Here is a 7,330-nt window from a genome sequence, read left to right on the forward strand (position 1 = left end):
AACATTCACCTTTGCAAAACCTTGTATTCCAATTTTTTCCCCTCCTTTCCCCCACCCCTTCCCTAGATAGCAAGTAATACAATGGATGTTAAACATGTGCAATTCTTCTACACATATTTCCACAAATATCATGCTTGCACAAGAAAAATAAGATTAAAAAGGGGAAAAATGAGAAAGAAAACAAAATGCGAGCAAGCAATAACAAAAAGAGTGAATATACTATGTTGTGATCCACACTCAGTTCCCACAGTTCTCTGTCTGGTTGCAGATGGCTCTCTTCATCACAAGACCATTGGAACTGGCCTGAATCATCTCATTGTTGAAGATCCATCAGAATGGATCAGTGTTTGATTTTTACTGTTGCCTTGTATAATTGCTCTTCTGGTTCTGCTCATTTCACTTAGCATCAGTTCATGTAAGTCTCTTCAGGCCTCTCTGATACTATTCTGCTGATCATTTCTTACAGAGTAATAATATTCCATAACATTCATATACCATAACTTCTTCAGTCATTCTCCAATTAATGGGCATCCACTCACTTCCCAATTTCTTGCCACTACAAAAAGGATTGCCACAAACATTTTTGCATATGTGGATCCCTTTCCTTTCTTTATGATTTCTTTGAACTCCCATACTTTTTAGATGAGAAAATTGAGGCTCAAAGAGGTAGTAATCTGCCAAAGATAACATTCCTATTACATGGAAGAGCAGAGATTTACACAAAGATTATTGTTGAAAAGAACCATATACTACAAACTGGGGGTGAATGGAGTGTTAGGACTAGCCTCTCTGGTGTAGCATCTCTGTTCATTCAGCTTTGGTGTCCCCCTGTCACACAACTCTCATTTATGGTTCCAAGAAAGTGTAGTATGTAGAATTTCTGGACAGATAGCCTAATCCAGATTGAGGGTAACCACTGGGCAGGCAAATTTTAGTGGGTTAGGGGGGTGTCTACCCTAAGCCTAAAGACTTGTCTTTGCAGAATGGACAGATGAGAACAATTTGTTTTAATGGCAAAAAATGGGGTTGAAAAAGGTGCATAAGGGCTTAGAGCTTGGTCAGACATGGAAGACACTGTATCAAGAACTAAGAGAATAAGCATGTGCAATGAGAAAAGAAAGTTATTTGAAAATGTTATGATGGTTTAGTTAGGAAATCCTAAAGATTGAACTATAATTAACTGAAATTGCTTTAGTGAGATAATAGATTATAAAAAAGTCCACAAAAATCATCAGCTCTTCTATATATTACTGACAAAATCCAGCAGAAAGAGATAGAAAAAGAAATTTAACTCACAACAGCTATAGAATGTTTTAAGGGATTGTGACTCTAGCTAGCAACAAAAACTGATTACAACTATAATCCTCTTCTAAAGCAGGCAAGCCAGCCTAGCTGAAAGAACAAAACAACATGTGCCAGACTAGACAAACCAACCCAGTCTCTTCAGAACCCTGGAGGAGATAGTCCAGAATAAGCCTGGGGAAAAATAGCTCCAAGACCACTGTTCCAGTTTCCAGCCTGGGTCTCACAGCCATCATTGACATAAAAAATCAGTATGGAAAAGGAGTCGATTTTTCTTGCTACCACTAATATTAACTACTGACCAACTGGCACTAACAGGAAGATAAGCCCTAAAGTCCTGGAAGTGAAAGGGGCCCCCTTACCAACATCCCTGCTTTTAGCCAAGCCATCAAAATAATCATCCTGGGAAATAATCCCTATGAAAATGTGCTCTGGCACCTGCTTCTTTAGATATCATTTCCACATATACAGAAGACTGAACAAGATTTTGCCACCAAATTCCTTGGCATTGTCAAATGGTTCAACTTTAGAAACTGATAATGACTTTTTCAGTGGAAATGACATTAAATTATGATAACATGACCATCTGCTTTATTACAGTATCCTAAAGACTAAATTACTTAGGAACTTTCAGGTATCAAGATATTAGGAGATACTCTGTTTTCCAGAGCTAACGCCTAACAAGTATGCTGTGCCCTGAGCTTGGGATAACAACAATACTTTGTGCTCAGCCTCTGGATGATTCTCAGCCACAGAAAAACTCCAGAATTAGGATTTATGATTTCCCTATTTCCCAGGGGATCATAATCTAAGAGGTGCAGTTACAGCCAACATACTGTAGCAAAAAGTGACTAATCATTTCCTGACATTCTAACAATTCCTATACTTGTAACTGCTAACTGAACTGAACCAGGTACAGCATTCCTGTTCCCACCATGCTGACAATGGTTCTATATCTGAATGAATAATCACAAAGTTAAACAATCCTTAAGGCTTGAGACAATCACAAGCCTTGATGATTCTAATAACTTGGAGCCTATTCCACAGGACTCACAATCTTCTGTATTGTCCCCCAAATGCCTGCATATCATGGGAACAATTTATTCAAGAACTAAGAGTAACTGTTAGATCCCACCTTTTGGTGGTTTTCATGCTTAAAATCCCTTCCCCTGTCTTAAGCCTTAAATCCTCCTTCTCAAGACTTCCACTTGCAAAAACTTCTATTTGATTTCTGACTTTCCTGTCTCTAGCCCAGTTTGTTTGGCTCCAGCCACTCATAGGTTAGAGGCCAGTTCCATCTGGGTGACATAGGTGAAGCCTTTTATATATATGGTCTCCACCATTAAAATTAATTAGATTAATTTATTGATTGATAAATAGTAGCTCTAGCTACTGAAATGTATGAACTATCATAATTTTCTGTTCCTGTCTCTGGCTTTTAGCACTCTGCTTTGCTTATAGTAAGAGCTTAATAAAATGCTTTTTCATTAATTAGTCCTCCTACAAAATGGTCCTTATTGAAATATAGACTGTCAAATAATTGGAGAGAAAATATTGATTACTTTTTGGATCATGTCAATATGATAAAAATAACAATTCTACCTTAATTCATTTTACAGATCCAGTGTTATACCAATAAAATTAGCAAGGAGTCACTTTACAGAATTGAAAAACAAACATAATTCATCTAAAGGAACAAGAAGAAAAAGGTCAAAAATTGCAAGGAAAATCCTGAACAATATTGGGAAAGGGGTCCTAGCAATACTATCTCATATTATAAAACAAAGCAATAATCCTAAAAAATATCTGGTACTGATTAAAAATTACAAAAGTTAATCAGTGGAAGAAACTAGCTATATAAGACCCAGAATCATTCAAACATAGCATCACAGTATTTAATAATTTCAAGCCCTACTTAAGTATTGGGATAAAGACTCTTCAACAGAACAACTAAGAAATTTAGAAAGTAGGAAGAAATTTAGAATAGCCAGTATTTTACACTGTAGCAGCAGACTGCAATAAGACTGCAATAAGACTGCAAATAGATATGTGACATAGATTCAAAAGTTATATAGAAATTTATATGAAAACAGAAGATATCTTTCACAGCTATGGATAGGAAAAGAATTCTTTACCAAAAAAGGGTTAGAGAAAACTATAGGAGATCCAAATGCATAGTTTTGATTATATAGAATTGACAAAGTTTTGTCCAAAGAAAATCAATGAAGGCAGCGAGGTGGTGCAGTGGATAGAGCACCAGTTCTGAAGTCAGGAGGACCTGAGTTCAAATCTTATCTCAGACATTTAACATTTCCTAGATGTTTGATCAATGGCAAATCACTTAACCCCAACTGCCTCAAGGGAAAAACAAACAAACAAAAAGTGAAATTAGAATCAGAACAGAAATGATTAATTGGGAAGAAATCTTTTTAACAAATTTCTTAGATAAAAATGCAGTATCCACATTTTATAAAGAATTAATACAAATATATAAAAATGAGATCCATTATTCAATGAATATGGTCAAAAGATTTGAATAAGAAGTTCTGAAATGTTTAAAATTATTAATAATAAGAAAAACACATTAAAACAACTCACACTCATCAGATTGGCAAACATGACCAAAAAACAAAAAAAAAAAAAAGGAAAATTGTTGGAGAGCTTACTAACTTATAGAACTATGAATTCTTTGAATCATTCTGTATATCAGTTTGAGACTACACTCCAAAATATCTGTGAACTTTGAATTTGTAACTTTAAATAAACAGTTCCATTATTAGATATACTCCAAAAAGATGCATTAAACAAGGAATGATCCATGTATATAAAAGTATTATAGTAAGTCTTGTTATAATATAAATAACAAATGAGGCAAAAATGATTTTCCATCAATTGGGAAATGGCTGAGCAAATTATAATGAATAATCAGTATTGTTCCCCAATAAGAAATTACTGAAAGGGAAGCATCAGAGAAACTTGAGAGTACTTCTATAAATTAACACAGAGTGAAATAGGAAAATTTATGCAATGACTACTCCATTGTAAAAGAAAAGAATTCTGCAACTGTGAAAGACTTAAGAACTCTAACAATGACTAGCCATAATTCCAGAAGACTGATGATGAATCTTAAATCTTAGCATGATCAATGATAGAGGTGCAGAATAAATACATTCTCAAACTTAGCCAATGTGTGGATTTGTTTTGTTTGACTATTTATTTATTTTGGTGGGGATAGATTTGTCAGGAGGATTGGGTGCAGAAGTGATAGTGATAAAATAAAAGACCATCAATAAAACATTTTTTTTTGAGAAAATGCACATAAGAGACCATAAGAAAGTTCTGAAGGATTTGTAGATAAGCAGGACAGTAGAGTTGGAATTGCCACATTGAATTTAATTGTGTGCTTTAAAAAATCCAAGATATCCATAATATGTTTTATTATGTTATATAAAATTAATTTTTTGTGGTTCTTTTATATAAGGAAATGTTTGTTAAACTCATAAAATTTAAAAAAGTTGAAATTTACAATAAAAGAAAGTGCTTGCCCTTGATCTCTTTTTTCTCTTAATATCTGTAGATAGTATAAGAACCATTTGAGTCTATTTCCTAGTAGGACTGATGGAGAGACAAATGCTCTTCCCTCCACCTAGAAGAAATGGCGTCTAAAATATATTGTGAGCCTGAAATTGGGTTTGGAGCTCCTGCCTGCCTCTCCTATTTTATTTCTTTCTTAAGCATAGGTGTGCAAGTAGTGATCCAGAGGTAAACATTTCAAGTCTTGAAGAGACAACTCTATAGGTTTAAAAGAACAAAAATCCTATAACTGTTGATTGGAGTTGACTGGCAGAGAAGCGAAGTTCTACATTAGAGCAGATGACCACTGACTGGAAAGGGGGCTCAACTCCTGACAGGCTTGCCAGATAATTGTTTGAAGAATTGTTTATATTTCATAGTGAAATATAAAATGTCATATTAGCAGGCTTGTAAACTGTATTCTTAGCTATCATAACTTAATGTCTTAAGTATCAACTCCATCCCCTACACCAAAAGAACAGGACAGTAATTATATCATTGCTTCTGTTCATTCTATTCATTGCTTCTATTCATGTTCATTTGAGCTTGTAGAACTTGCATATTTAAAACATTTATTTGTGTGGAAGAATAAATAGCTTTCCTATGCCTGAACTACATTGTACCCTTAGTACCATTCTATTCACCCTTTTTAGGATACCCTAGACATAGACAAAAACCTAAGTTTTAAGTAATTTTTCTAAGGGTAGGGGGTACAAAAAGGCAGAGAAAGAAAAAGATTTTGACTGTTCTTTTAGGTGATAAGTTTTCCTCACAACTGAACTAGGTTATTACATATGTTGATCTAGAGCGGGGGCACCTTATTGGAGGAGGAAAGGGCCCAGCACCCCAACCTCATGGGTGCAGAAGCAGGTTGTTATTGTTATATGATATGATAGCTGTCAATCACTAAGAATTTTTAATTTATTCAGAAATGAATTCCATTGTTTCTTAATTTAATACCCTATTTAATTTTATCTGAAAATGGGAAGGCTAGATAGCCTTCAACTATCAAACTACTTTGTTAATTTACTTTAAGAAGCATATCCAGGGATTCAGGCCAGTTCCAGTGGTCTTGTGTTGAAGAGAGCCATTTGTACCCAGAGAGAGTACTGTGAATCACGACATAGTATTTTCACTCTTTTTGTTGTTGTTTGCTTGCATTTTATTTCCTTTCTCATTTTTTTCTTTTTTGATCTGATTTTTTTTTGTGCAGCATGATATTTGTGGTGTTTTCCTTCTTTAAAATAAAATAATAATGGTTCTCTCTGGGAGAGAGGTTTTCTAGAGGCAGCCTTAGTTTCAGTTACAAGTTAATAATCACCCAAAATGCAGCCAGCTGATAAAATGCAAACGTTAATTTTCTCCTTCCAAGTCTTGTCTCTTTCCTTGGGCCTGGTTAGCTCAGAGGCCTATCTCTCTGCAGATTGTCCTCTCTTCTTCTCTGCTTCTACCTCTGCTTTCTCTCCTTGGTTCTAAGAGCTCTTGCAGCTTTGTCCTTTGTGTCTGCTTTCTTCAGCCTCTAGATGGAATGAATCTCTCTTGTCTCCGACAGTGGGCTTCTGGCTCTCATTCTCCCAGAGTGCTGAATCTCCGACCCCTGGGAATGGTCCCAAGTAAAAACTAACTCGAGTGGCTCACTGAAGCTGTATTTATGCTGCTTCTCCGAGAGTGGGATTGTGGGATATCTCCCAGCTGGCCGTAAGAGCTTCAAGGGAGGTGTGAATTCGGATATCTCATACTAATCCTGAAATCTCCCAAACAGGTGAACTCCATTGAGTACTTAAATACTTATGAGCTCTCTAAAGGTGTGAACACAAGCATTATTGTCTATCAGTTGTACTTAGTACCTTGTTTCAAGTTCTGGCCCATAACATCTAGTAGGATCAGATTAATCATACTGAAGCATGCTAAATTAGATAATTATTGTCTCTATCAACTCTAATGACTTAACAGTTTGTAAAGATTCCAACATCTCCCTTTTTCTTTTGATTTAGAACATAGGTGGTCATGACTTCCCTGACTTCTCAAGGAGGTGAGAACCCCAAAAAGGTGATCACACCTTCCCTGATTGCTCAAAAAAGGAGTGAAAACACCATAAAAAGAAGGTGGTCATGCCCTCCCTGACATCTCAGGAAGGGAGATGAAAACACCAAAAGAAATCGAAAATCAAATCAGATTAGCGGGTTTCTAAAGGGGCTCAAGTATGAAACAAGGTGTACATAAATCCATCAATATGGGAGGCATTACACATAATTACATAAGCACATAGCAATATAAAACAGGCTATTAGTAATGTAACAAATAACATGAATCAACATGAGAATTTATACATGTCCATAAGTCCTAGAAATAGTCCAAAAGGAACCCATTGTCCATTAGTTCATGTGCCAGGAATTCAATAATTCCTGTAAGCTTTGAAGTAAACAATTTTTCATAACATGAATCAACATACAGA

Source organism: Sarcophilus harrisii, chromosome 5 (genome assembly GCF_902635505.1).
Source record: "Sarcophilus harrisii chromosome 5, mSarHar1.11, whole genome shotgun sequence".
Taxonomy (NCBI): Eukaryota; Metazoa; Chordata; class Mammalia; order Dasyuromorphia; family Dasyuridae; genus Sarcophilus; species Sarcophilus harrisii.